General features: G+C 47.4%; 1 long non-coding RNA gene and 1 pseudogene across 2 annotated transcripts; one reads left to right on the top strand and one right to left on the bottom strand.

Moving 5' to 3' along the window:
• Positions 1-4,951: 4,951 nt before the first annotated feature.
• On the top strand, positions 4,952-12,975 carry LOC137353630 (uncharacterized). Of its 2 annotated transcripts, none has more exons than XR_010969864.1 (3): positions 4,952-5,040; positions 9,484-9,621; positions 12,532-12,975. It is a non-coding gene; the product is annotated as an uncharacterized lncRNA (long non-coding RNA). The 2 variants fall into 2 exon arrangements; XR_010969865.1 differs by lacking the exon at positions 4,952-5,040 and adding an exon at positions 6,279-6,540.
• LOC137354440 (U2 spliceosomal RNA) lies at positions 5,366-5,534 on the bottom strand (annotated as a pseudogene).
• Positions 12,976-13,209: the final 234 nt, after the last annotated feature.

Below are 13,209 nucleotides of genomic sequence, written 5' to 3'. Positions count from 1 at the left end.
ATAAAGGGGAACCAGTAGATGTTGTGTATTTGGATTTTCAGAAGGCGTTCAATAAGGTGCCACATAAAAGATTATTGCACAAAATAGGAGCTCAGGGTATTGGAGGTAATGTGTTGGCTGGATTGAGGATTGACTAACACACAGAAGACAGAGAGTCGGGATCAATGGGTCTTTTTCAGGTTGGAAAGCCGTAACTAGTGGGGTGCCACAAGGATCGGTCCTAGGGCCTCAACTATTTACTATCTACATTAATGACTTAGAGGAAGGGAGAGAGTGTAATGTATCCAAATTTGCTGATGATACAAAAATAGGTGGGATTGCATGTTGTGACGAGGACACAAAGAATCTGCAAAGGGATATAGAAAGGATAAGTGAGTGGGCAAAAATTTGGCAGATGGTGTTCAATGTGGGAAAGTGAGGTAATCCACTTTAGTAGGATGAATAAAAAGGCAGATTATTATTTAGATGGAGAAAGACTACAAAATACTGCAGTACAGAGGGATTTGGGTGTTCTTGTGCATGAAACACAAAAGGTTGGCATGCAGGTGCAGCAAGCAATTAGGAAGGCAAATGGAATTTTGGCCTTTATTGCTTGGGGGGTTAGAGTTTAAAAATAGGGAAGTCCTATTACAACTGTACAGGGTGTTGGTGAGGCCACACCTGGAGTACTGCGTACAGGTTTGGTCCCCGTATTTAAAGAAGGATATACTAGCATTGGAGGCAGTTCAGAAAAGGTTCACTAGGCTGATTCCTGGGATAAAGGGGCTGTCTTATCAAGAGCAGCTAAACAGGTTAGGCCTTTATTCATTGGAGTTTAGAAGAATGAGAGGTGATCTGTTAGAAACATATAAGATTTTAATAGGGCTTGACAGGGTAGATGTTGAGAAGATGTTTCCACTAGTGGGGGAATCTCGACCTAGGGACATAATGACAGAATAAGGGAGCACACATTTAAAACTGAGATGCGAAGGAATTTCTTCTCTCAGAGGGTGGTGAATCTCTGGAATTCTCTGCCTCAGAGAGTTGTGGAGGCTAGGTCACAAAATGTATTTAAGGAGGAGGTAGATAGATTTTTGAAATCTCAGGGAGTCGAGGGTTAGGCAGAGCAGGCCCAAAAGAGAAGTTGACTGGGACAGATCAGCCATGATCTTATTGAATGGCGGGGCAGGCTTGAGGGGCTGAATGGCCTACTCCTGCTCCTATTTCTTATGTTCTTATGTTCCCAGGTCCACCTGCTGCTACTCCAGTCCTCTGGTAAGTAAGGGCCTCGAGCCCTGCGCTCTCTTTTTCAGGTCCCACTCCGGATCAGCCTCCTCCCAGGTCCGCATACTGCCGCTCCAGTCCTTTGTTAAGTCGTGAACGGTCGCAACACTGAGACGCAGCCACCCTCACATTTGGGGCGACATTCAGATGGTGACATCACTGACAGGAACCTCAGCCCACGTGTATCTCATGCTGAAAGAGATGGAGCGAAGCCTACTGATGAATCATTCTCCTCTCCTCCTGCAGGAGAAGACAGACCATAACAAGCAGGAGATGGCCAGAACGAGTGGTGGAGTGGCCCAGCTTCACACTCTGACAGCAGAGGAGGAGGCAGCGCTGGAGATCGCCAGGGTGCCCTTGAGGTATTCAGTGGGGGATAGCAAGTCGGGAGGCCAGGAGCAATATGGTCACTGGATATCTCTATCTTGAGGTGAAGGGCATGGTGGAGACTCCTGCCCAATGTGTGCACTAGATCTTAGACCACTGTCATCTGAGGGGATGGTTGTGCTGGGCACTTGCTGAATAGGACCAGTTCTCATTTTTATTTTCTTGAGTCTCCCACAGGGACAGTTGCAGAGTGGGAGCAAAGTGGACCTGCCAAATTGGCACCACCATCTTCCACAGTGGGCGAGGGTGGGGGAGTCCAGGGACCCTGCACCATCACATCATACTTCGTCACCTTCCACCAGCACAGACACACTCACATCGGTTGGGCCACTGAAGAGCGTAGAAAGGGGAGCACTGGGTGTACCTCAAATCACGCGTGAGTAGGAGGAGGAGGGTGAAGCAGTCAGCTGTGGGCAGTCCCCCTTGGAGGGCAGAGGACAGCGATGCTTCGCTGGGAAAAGATAATGAGCCTTCCTTGAGAACCAGAGGCAAATCACTTCCTGTTTATTGGAATTCCCTGAGGCCTTGAAGAGCCATGGGCAGGCAATGGAGGAGTTAATGCAGCGCTGCAGTGCTCTGTCATGACTCAGGCATTTGATTGCATTGAGAGATTGGGCAGCCTCTTGGAGAGCTATATGCAGAACACTCTGAGTGGGTGCAGGAGCAGCGCGCTGATAAGCACAGAATGAGTGAAACTCTCTGAGGCATTGACCGCTCAGTGTTGCTGATGGCGCTGAGATGCTTTGAGTGGATGCTCCCATTGGGTGGCCGCATCCAGCATCCAAGGGCGCCAGGAAGGGCTGAGACAGTCCTAGCGGCAGCCAAAAGGGCCATCCCACATGAGGCACTGGGGTGTCACCCTTGAGCACCTTGCCACCTCCAACTCAGGAGTCATCTGTGAGACAGAGGCAGCCCCTGCAATGACGCAGGTGTGGCAGCCTGTGTGGCGTCCCCATGGACACCTCCAAGATGAGGATGTAAGCCAAGGGCATCTCAGCAGAGAGTAGGGAGCAGGCTGCCTCCACCTCATCCTCTGCCACAGGGGGAGCACCCCTGTTTGGGAGAGGAAAGCACCATGTCGTTGAATTCACTTAATGGGTCACCTGTGTGCTATTGTCTACATCTGTCTGTTATTTGGTTTGCATCACAATATAACTTCGTTATGTCATCACTCTGACAGGTGTGTCATTGATGTCTAATCTCAGAAGGGGGAAGTAGCATTATGGGGTGGATGGCGGAAACGTGGGGCCCTGGGAATGTTATATGCCCATGCCTTATAATATTGGACAATGTTGGTGAAGAAACCCTCAATCTGCATGCTCATGGCTGTGAAATAGCGATCTATGCCAGCCTGCAGTTCACCCTGAGGTCTGGGATGGCGTTGACAGACATTCTCTGCTGCCTAGGTGCCAGCCACCTCTGGAGTGATCCCTTCCTCTCTCCTCTTCCTCTTCTTTCTCCTCTCAGTCCTCCTCTGAGGTAGAGTGGTGTTCCAGCTCCTCCTTTTCATTCCTCTCTAGGCCTCTTTGCAGTGTCATCTTGTGTAGGGCGCAACAGACAACCATGGACTGGTTCGTACTGGAGGGCACCACCCGATCAGACTAGGCAATGGAAGCGCATCTTCAAGAGGCCAATGGTCTCAATGTAGGTCCATGTTAGGAGATGACTTTGGTTATAGCTCCTCTCTCCATCCATGTTTGGGTTTCGAATGGTCTTCAGAAGCCATTTCCTTAGGGGATAACCCTTATTCCCCAGCAGCCACCCACTGAGTCTGGATGTGAGCCTGAAGAGGTGCAGTACCTGAGACTCACGCAGGATAAAGGAGTGATGACAGCTGCCTGGGAATTGGGCAAAGACCTACAGGATTGGCTTCCTGTGGTCACAAACTAGCTAGACATTCAATGAGTTGTTGCCCTTTCTGTTTTGGAATCTGGATGGCTGGTCTGTCAAAGCCTTGATGTCTACGGTGGGTGAAATTGATGACTCCCTGGACCTGAGGGAATCCATTGATGACAGAAAAACCCAAAACCCTCTATACCTGCAGCGGCCCATCTGTGTCACAGTGTCCCCCCACTCTTGACTATGGCATCCATGACTTGCCTGATGGTGTGTTGAGCTACCGAGTGCTAGATGCCACCTAGGTCCTCAGCTGATCTCTGGAAAGATCCGGTTGCATAACAATTCAGGGCAAAGGTGACCTTGACAGCTGCAGGTAAGGGACTGCCATGAGGGCCGTGAAGCCTCATGTCATTGTGGACCAGAGCACACAGGTCTGAGACCTGGATAAAGATAGCCTCCTATGGCACTGACATTCAGTCATTTGCAGGTACCTGACTCTTGGACATCGGACCCGATGTCTAGGGTGGCACCTTCTTCCCCTTGCAGCCCCCCTCTGCTGTGCTCCTCTGGGCTCCTGCTGTCCAGGAGGTTGTCTCTGCTGAAGCTCATCCTGGCTGCTCTGTCCAATGTAAGAGTAGCCTGTTCCCATCAGAACTTCCTCAATCCTTCACTAGGCCTTCCGCTACCATACCCAGCTGCCCAAGTGAAGGCAGCAACCTCACGTCCCTCTCCACATTCCCAGCACTCATCACTGAGAAAAGTAAGTCTTACAGCTCCAGGCTACTCAGTGGTACTTTTGGAGCAGCTGAGCTTCATTTTGGGCCCCTGCATTATGTTAATTAGCCCTTCCCATAGCCCTCATGGCCCCCCGCATAGTTCACATTTTCTAAACCATGCTGTGGTCCAGACATGGCATTTTTCCCATGACTTTACATTGAAAATCCCAAACTGCTGCTGAAAAACTTATTCATATACTCCACAATGAGCTCAACAGGCACTTAATTGGAGACTTGCAGGCTTGCCATTACTTCCCTCCCTCCTGGTGTCCCTTTAAAAATGGCTTCCCAGTCTGGAGGCGGTGGGACACAGTGCTGACCTCCGAGCTGTGATCATCAAATTGTACGCGCTCCAGCCCCCAGTGGGCTTTAAAGTCTGGCCCCATGTGAGGTTCTGTGTGATGGTTGCCTGAACAGACTGTCAAAGTCATTTGACAGAACACCTCATCAGCAAAACTCTCAAACAAACACCAGGACATAGCTTAGCTGGTGATGAGAAGGGCCCTCCCCATCAGATCCTTCCTGCGTTCTCAGAGTCTCACTGCCTCCACACGCTGCCTTGTGTCCTCCTTATCGGCTTCCTTTGCTTGGAATTGTGCCTCCTGCTGGCTGCAGCTTAAATTGCTTTTAAGTTCCTTATCCCCTTTTGTCGGTTTGCGCAGAGTTTTATTCTTTGCACGCTATGCGTGTAAGTTTTGTGTGCGGAAATACATGAATGTGGCCGATGGGTTGTTTGATTGTTGAGTCTATCGTTTAGCTTTCAAGCATTTGTAGGGTATGTATCATCTTGCCGATTTACCCGTTTGTGAGTAGCTGTGTAAACTGTGCCAGCTTTAATCGGATGGTTGTATGTGGTTTTGTACTTTAAGTTTTGCAGCACAGAGCGTTGGCATCAGCAGCAGCGAGCTGCTTTAAAATTTCATGAGCGAAAAGCTTCAACTGAGACACTGGTTGTGAGCTGCATTTGCAAGTGATGCACGGTTTGTGAGTAGTTAGTGTTCTTTGAAATTTGAGAACGAATGTGTTGAGAGTGGCTGTGTTTATTTTGATGCTGTTAGTTCTGCATGTGCAAGGAAGCATATATACGTGGGTTAAACAAAGGGAGGTGCACCGTTCCCAGAGATACTGCAATACCAGGTCGATGCGTGGAGTGGACGAAGCAAGCCCCTATTCCATCTCCCTACTCCAAAAATCAATTTAATATATGGTCCACAGATAAGGGACGTATCAGATGTTAAACTGATAAGAACAGATTTTTTTGGCAGATATACTTTATTCACAAAATTTCTGTAAGTGCATTCCATAACTTCAACTTGGTCATTTACAGGGTGCAATATGGTTCAAGTTCTTTCCATGCAGCCTGTGGCACTCTGACTCGCCTCAATACAATAGCAATTACGGATGATATTTACCACATACATTTCAGGTGAATCATTCAGCCTGAGGAGTTTAACACAGTTTCTTGCCCTTCGGTATACAATGGCAGGCTGGCTTTAGACTGTGGCCTTTCCCCATTGAGCCTTTGCAGAATCTGCCCCAAGCTTTAGTGTGTCCCTCAGCACGTAGTCCTCTTTGCACTGGAAGACCAACAAGATTTGGACAGACTAAAGAGCATCTTTCATCGAGTTGATGGTCTCCCAGCAGCAGTTAATGTTTTATCTCTGTGTGCGTCCCTGGGGACAGCCCATAGACCACAGACTGCTGTATTATCGAGTTGCTTGGGATGAATCTCAACAAAAACCACTGCATCTCTTTCCACACCTGCTTCCAGAAGGAAGTGGGCAGGTCTCTTCCCCACCACAGCCACCTCGAGGGCAGCATGCGAAGGGAGTGAGACTCTGGCTGTGCATGAAAGATCAGACGGGAATGGCCCTTCTTACCACCAGCCAAGCTACGTCTTGGTGCTTGTTTGAAAGTTCTGGTGATGAGACATTATGCTAAATGACATTGGAAGTCTGCTTGGGGAAGCATCTGACAGGATCCACCATCTCTTTTTCCCGTAGGGCCTTGAGGACATTCCAGACAGACCACTGCCTGTTGGATTTGTGGTCAAAGGTGTTTTTCTGCATAAATGTTTTTACGAGGGAAAGGTGGAATGGCACGGTCCAACTGGATGGAGCGTTCCGCAGCAATGTGGCCAGACCCATCCTTCACAACACCGAGGACAGATAGAAGCTCAGCACGTGGTGACACTTGGTGTTTGCTTACCGGGGATCTAAGCACAGCTTGATGCAGCCACAGACAAAGGTGGCCACAAGGATCAGGGTGGCATTGGGTATGTTTTTGCCCCCTCTATCTAGAGATTTGTACATGGTGTCCCTGCAGACATGGTCCATTTTTGATCTCTGGATGAACTGGAAGATGGCTCAGGTGATTACCGTGGTGCAGGTGTGAAGTATGGGCCAGACCTGTGCCATGTACAGCAACACCGAGAGCACCTCGCACCTGATGACCAGCTTCTTCCTTGCAATGGATAGGGAGCGTCATTCCTTCATGCCCAGTTTCTGCCTCACCTTGGCTAAACGCTCCTCTCAGTTTTTGGCGCACACCTGGTCCCTCCGAACCATATTCCCAGTACCTTCAGGTAGTAGAACCATAGAAAAGTTACGACACAGAAAGAGGCCATTCAGCCAATTGTGTCTGGGCTGGCTGAAAAAACTAGCCGCCCAATCTAATCCCACCTCCCAGCACCTGGCCCTTCCTTCATCAATGTGTTTTGTCACATCTTCAAAGAATTCAATAAGGCTTGTGAGGCATGACCTGCCCCTCACAAAGCCATGCTGACTGTCTCTAATCAAACCATGCTTTTCCAAGTAATCATAAATCCTGTCTCTCAGAATCCTCTCCAATAATTTGCCCACTACCGACGTAAGACTGACTGGTCTATAATTCCCAGGGTTATCCCTATTCCCTTTCTTGAACAAGGGAACAACATTTGCCACCCTCCAATCATCTGGTACTACTCCAGTGGACAGTGAAGACGCAAAGATCATCGCCAAAGGCGCGGCAATCTCTTCCCTCGCTTCCCGTAATATCCTTGGGTATATCCCGTCTGGCCCCGGGGACTTATCTGTCCTCATATCATTCAAAATTTCCAGCACATCCTCCCTCTTAACCTCAACCTGTTCGAGCATATCAGCCTGTTCCACGCTGTTCTCACAAACGACCAGGTCCCTCTCACTAGTGAATACTGAAGCAAAGTATTCATTTAGGCCCTCCCCTACCTCCTCCGACTCCAGGCACAAGTTCCCTCCACTATCCCTGATCGGCCCTACCCTCACTCTGGCCATCCTCTTGTTCCTCACATAAGTGTAGAACGCCTTGGGATTTTCCTTAATCCTACCCGCCAAGACTTTTTCATGTCCCCTTCTAGCTCTCCTAAGTCCATTCTTCAGTTCCTTCCTGGCTACCTTGTAACTCTCTAGAGCCCTGTCTGATCCTTGTTTTCTCAACCTTCTTCCTCTTGACTAGCTGTTCCACATCTCGTCATCCAAGGTTCCTTCACCCTACCATCCCTTCCCTGCCTCATCGGGACAAACCTATCCAGCAGTCGCAGCAAGTGCTCCCTAAACAACCTCCACATTTCTGTCGTGCATTTCCCTGAGAACATCTGTTCCCAATTTATGCTCCCCAGTTCCTGCCTAATAGCATTGTAATTCCCCCTCCCCCAATTAAATATTTTCCCATCCCGTCTGCTCCTATCCCTCACGACTATAGTAAAGGTCAGGGAGTTGTGATCACTATCACCGAAATGCTCTCCCACCGAGAGATCTGCCACCTGGCCTGGTTTGTTGCCAAGCACCAAGTCCAACATAGTCTCCCCTCTAGTCGGCCTATCTACATATTGAGTCAGAAAAGCTTCCTGGACACACCTGACAAAAACTGCTCCATCCAAACTATTTGTACTAAGGAGGTTCCAATCAATAGTAGGGAAGTTGAAGTCACCCATGACAACAACCCTGTTACTTCTGCACCTTTCCAAAATCTGCCTCCCAATCTGTTCCTCCATGTCTCTGCTGCTATTGGGGAGTCTATAGAAAACTCCCAACAAAGTGACTGCTCCTTTCCTGTTTCTGACTTCCACCCATAATGACTCAGTAGACAAACCCTCCTCGACGACCTCCCTTTCTGCAGCTGTGATACTATCCCTGATTAACAATGCCACTCCCCCACCTCTTTTACCTCCCTCCCTATTCCTTTTGAAACATCTAAACCCCGGAACATCCAACATCCATTCCTGCCCTTGTGATATCCACATCTCCGTAATAGCAACAACATCGTAGCTCCAAGTACTGATCCATGCTCTAAGTTCATCACCCTTATTCCTGACACTTCTTGCGTTAAAATAGACACACTTCAACCCATCATACTGGCTCTAACTTTGCCCTGTCAACTGTCTAACCTTCCTCACAGACTCTCTGCATTCTGTATCTGCCTGTTCAACAGCTACCCCATCCACTGATCCGTGGCTCCGGTTCCCATCCCCCTGCCAAACTAGTTTATACCCACCCGAAGAGCTCTAGCAAACCTCCCGCCCAGGATATTGGTGCCCCTCCAGTTCAGATGCAATCCGTCCTTCTTGTACAGGTCCCACCTTCCCCAGAAGGTACCCCAATGATCCACATATCTGAATCCCTCCCTCCTACACCAGTTCTGTAGCCATGTGTTCAGCTGCACTCGCTCCCTGTTTCTAGCCTCACTGGCACGTGGCACCGGTAACAATCCTGAGAATACTACTCTGCTCGTCCTGCTTTTCAGCTTCCAACCTAACTCCCTATATTCGCTTTTCAGGTCCTCATCCCTTTTCCGAGCTATGTCATTGGTACCGATATGTACCACGACCTCTGGCTGCTCCCCCTCCCCCTTAAGAATCCTATAGACTCGATCCGAGACATCCCTGACCCTGGCACCCGGGAGGCAACATACCATCTGGGAGTCTCGTTCGCGACCACAGAATCTCCTATCACTATCGCTCTCCTATTCTCCCCCCCTTCCCTTCTGAGCCACTGAGCCACAGTGCCAGAGACCTGGCCACTGTGGCTTTCCTCTTATGTAATATTATGTAATATATTTTTACAAATTTTATAAATAAAGCATATTTTAGAAAAAAATTGCATTGACTGGTTGGTCCTGTTTCTTTGCTGCATATTCTATGTCATTCTATGTAATGAATTGAATTATGTTTTTCTGACTATTCTATCATTGGCTCCTTGTAAAGCTCACAGATCATATTCTTATCCTGGGATGCAATCACAAGGACCGATGCCCTCTGTTGAATTAAGGTGGAGCTGCAGGCATACTAGCAACATATGAGGAGACATCTGTTGGATGAAGCTGGAATGTCAATATATCGCCGGTAATTTGCAAGTTCACACCTTTCTGTGAGAAAGTAAATACGTTTTTCAATTTTAATCTACTTAGATTGTTCTTACATCGGTGTCTATAACAGATATAGAAACACTTTGGTATTTCTAGTGAACTCCATTTGAGGACAGAGGGGGTGAAATTGGTCTTCACCAGTTGCGCAAAATGGGCTCACCGCAAATGGGCAGCCTGTTTTTAATCATGCTTCATTTTCTTTTCCATTGACGTTAAGATGCACTTTGTGGGATGGATGTGATGTCTGCGCACAGGAGTGAACCGAACCCAAGAAAATGTTGAGCTTAGTCAACAAAAATCAGGAATGACATTCAGGACTGTGACTGTGGTGCATTATCCTTCCTTGTCCTCCTCAATTTCTCGACTGTTCAATACAGTTAATTTACAATCATTTCGCATAAAAGAATTTTAAAAAAGCACAGCCAGGAATTTTGATCCAGCTCACTATCCAATGGCTGCTAAGGAAAATATGGTCGATCTTTTGGAATTGAAGCTCCTCCTGACTTCGGCTCGCCCAGTAGTTTTCTTTGAGTTAGTGGACAACTAATAGCTAGAGCCTGCTCTGTTTGCAATGCAGTAACTCTTCCTGATCCCTGCCTGACGACTGTGGCATCGTAGGAATGGTCACTGTTCTCTGAGATCATTGATGGATCACTGCCCAGCAGCCAAACCCAATGTACATTGCTCAACATAGGTTGCTGAGTTTAGCTGTCTCCTGTTGCAGAAAATGAAAGCAGGGTTATTATAAAATCACTTTCCAGGGTAAACATTTAACCAATGGTGCAGAATGATCTTACCTGACTTCTCTTTCTGGAAACTTTTTTTCATTTCTGTTGTCCAGTTCAAATACCTCTTTAGCCATTTAACTTGATCTTGGCTGTTCTGTACCCCTCAAGTCTATTTATCCATCTTTGTTCCACATTCCTGAAACCCTTATCCAACAAAAAATCTATCATTCCAACACAAGGCAAAATACTGCAGATGATGGAAATCTGAAATACAAACAGAAAATGCTGGAAACACTCAGTGGGTCAGGCAGCATCTGTGCAGTGAGAAACAGAATTATTTTAGGTCGATGGCCCTCATGACCCTGAGGAAGCGTCATCGATCTGAAATGTTAACTTTGTTTCTCTCTGCAGAGATGCTGCTAGACCTGCTGAGTGTTTTCAGCACATTTTTTTTATTTTGGGGGTAAAGGATGTTTCTGTTTGTCAGCATTCTGCAGGGTGAAGTCATAGATGAGTTCTGCTGCAGAGGACTCAGATGAGGAACACAATGGGGTGGCATACGGAGAGCGCTAATGGGCATGCATGCCGAGATGCTCCTGTCACTGGCAAGGAACTTAGAGGAGACGGGTTCCAAGTTGGCAGAGGGATTGGCACAGAGCTGTCTGCTGCCAACCCAGAGGCACTGCAGCCCCCATTGCTGTTGCAGCCTTTGTGTGCGCAGGTCACCTACTTCTCTGCCGTCCCTGTGAGGATGCAGTAAAACCTGGCTGCCCGACCCGGACTCGACTACATGTGTTGGGTTGGGGTGGGGTCGGGTCTATATTCTGTGCCCAGCATTCGGGTTCGGGTTGGGTTGGGTTGAAGTGTTCTGGCTCCGTGTTTTATAAATAAATGCATTATTACATTGCAGTGATATTCAGGTCCGGTCGGACATGAAAACAAATTAAAGGATTCTGGCTCCAGTCGGGTTCGGTTTGGCTGTGGTCGGGTCGGGCCCAAGTCAGGTTTTAATTTTATACCCGAGCAGGCCTTTAGGATGCAGCAACACTCTCTGACAAATACAGCAAAACACCTCCAAAAACATTCAAGAGTACTTTCAGACACTTTACAGTTGAAAGTTCCATAAATTCTACTTACTGCAATCAAGGTGCCTGGTGCTTTAAATAACATGACTCCAGGGCTCATCTTGATACCTGTCATTTCTCTTTTCCTTGCTGAATAATGCAGGTGTTGCCAGGACCTCTGTTGCCCAATTCTGGTATCTTGGCATCACAGCAGTCGGTTGGGCTGTGTGAAGTCAGGTGTGTTTGGGCACACACAGGATATTCAGTTCTGTGCACCCATATCAATGCCGAATGCCGAGTGTGCCATGGCCCACAGCACTGCCTATCCCCAGGGAATTGGAGTAAGTAGATGAATTTCTTGCCCAGTGCATTTGGAACACACGGACACTAGCCAAAAATCTTTCCATGTACTCTGGATTAGAAAAGTCCATCAGACTAATACATACTCGCCCCACTGGACTCGCGTCCACAGCCAATCCAGGAAAAATCTGGCAAAGATTCCTTTCCAAGGGCTCAAAAGCCCTCGGGTAAATGTCGGGGGCCATAACTACGTGGTCATTATGCAAGATCTTACATTTCTTCAAACGTAATCTTGCAGTTTTCTAAAAATGCATCCAACACCTTCTTGAAGGGTTGCATAGAGTCAGCTGTCATAGCAATCACCATGAAGGAACTTCCAACATCAAATTACAGACTGAATGTGACCAGTTTATTCAAGCGGAATATTTGTGCTTCATGTGTGGCGTAGGGTTTCTTGTTCTGCTGCTTGATGAGAGTCCGTTAATCATTAATATTGCTTCTTAAATGAAGAGGTTGGCTGCTGCCTCTCTCTGAGGACTTGGGCCATAACTGGCTCATTACCTCCTCCAAGAGGATCAGAAGATGTCCCTGCAGTTGCAGGTACCAGTTGCTTTGAATGGGGTGGCTGGGTAGCATTGGATGATGAGCTGCCCTGAGACACACATCCCTCAGATCTTCCTCCTTGGCATAGCCAGCTAGCCATGTGAATCTCCACAGATTCAGTTATGAATCTCCACAGATTCAGTTATGGATAAGCCAAGCCCTGACTAAAGAGAATCTGTGTTTTCATTTTAGATGGAAGAGAGAACTTGGAGACTTGATTTGAACCCAAAACTCACGCAAAGAGGTCCATATATGGAGAAAAGAAAAATAAGGAAGCAGCAAATAATGATTGAAAGTAAGAAAAGAAAGATTTGCATGTGTACAGCATCTTTTACAACTTCAGGATGTCCCTAAGCACTTTACAGCCAATGAAGTATTTTCAATGAGTAGCAACTGTTATGTAGCAAATTTGTGCACAGCAAGATCCCATCAGCAACAATGTAATAATGGCCAGATAATTTGTTTTCATGATGTTGACTGGGAGATAAATATTGGCCAGAATAGCAGGGAGCGTTCCCCTGCTCTTGGATTAGTGCCATGGAATATTTTGGTGTTTATGGTGCATGTGAGAACTTTGAAAAGCATGAATTAAAATATTTAGATAAGGATCCTATGCTTTTTGTCGGACCTTTTTCTGATATTGGGGTGCCCCAGTGGCTGACCCGCCCCATAGTAAACTCACCCAGCAATGTGGAGCTTACAGACAGGAAGGATGTTTCAGCAGTGCTATTTAAAGGGTTAATCTACATCTTTTGATAAAAGTGCCACATTGTAGACATGTTAGCCAAGTTAAATCTCATGGGATTAAAGGGACAGTGGCAGCGTGGATATGAAATGGGCTGAGGGACAGAAAGCAGTGATGAATGGTTG

Source organism: Heterodontus francisci, chromosome 41, assembly GCF_036365525.1.
Source record: "Heterodontus francisci isolate sHetFra1 chromosome 41, sHetFra1.hap1, whole genome shotgun sequence".
Classification (NCBI taxonomy): Eukaryota; Metazoa; Chordata; class Chondrichthyes; order Heterodontiformes; family Heterodontidae; genus Heterodontus; species Heterodontus francisci.
The sequence above is the reverse complement of the archived record's forward strand: the minus strand, read 5'-3'. Positions and strand labels throughout refer to the sequence as shown.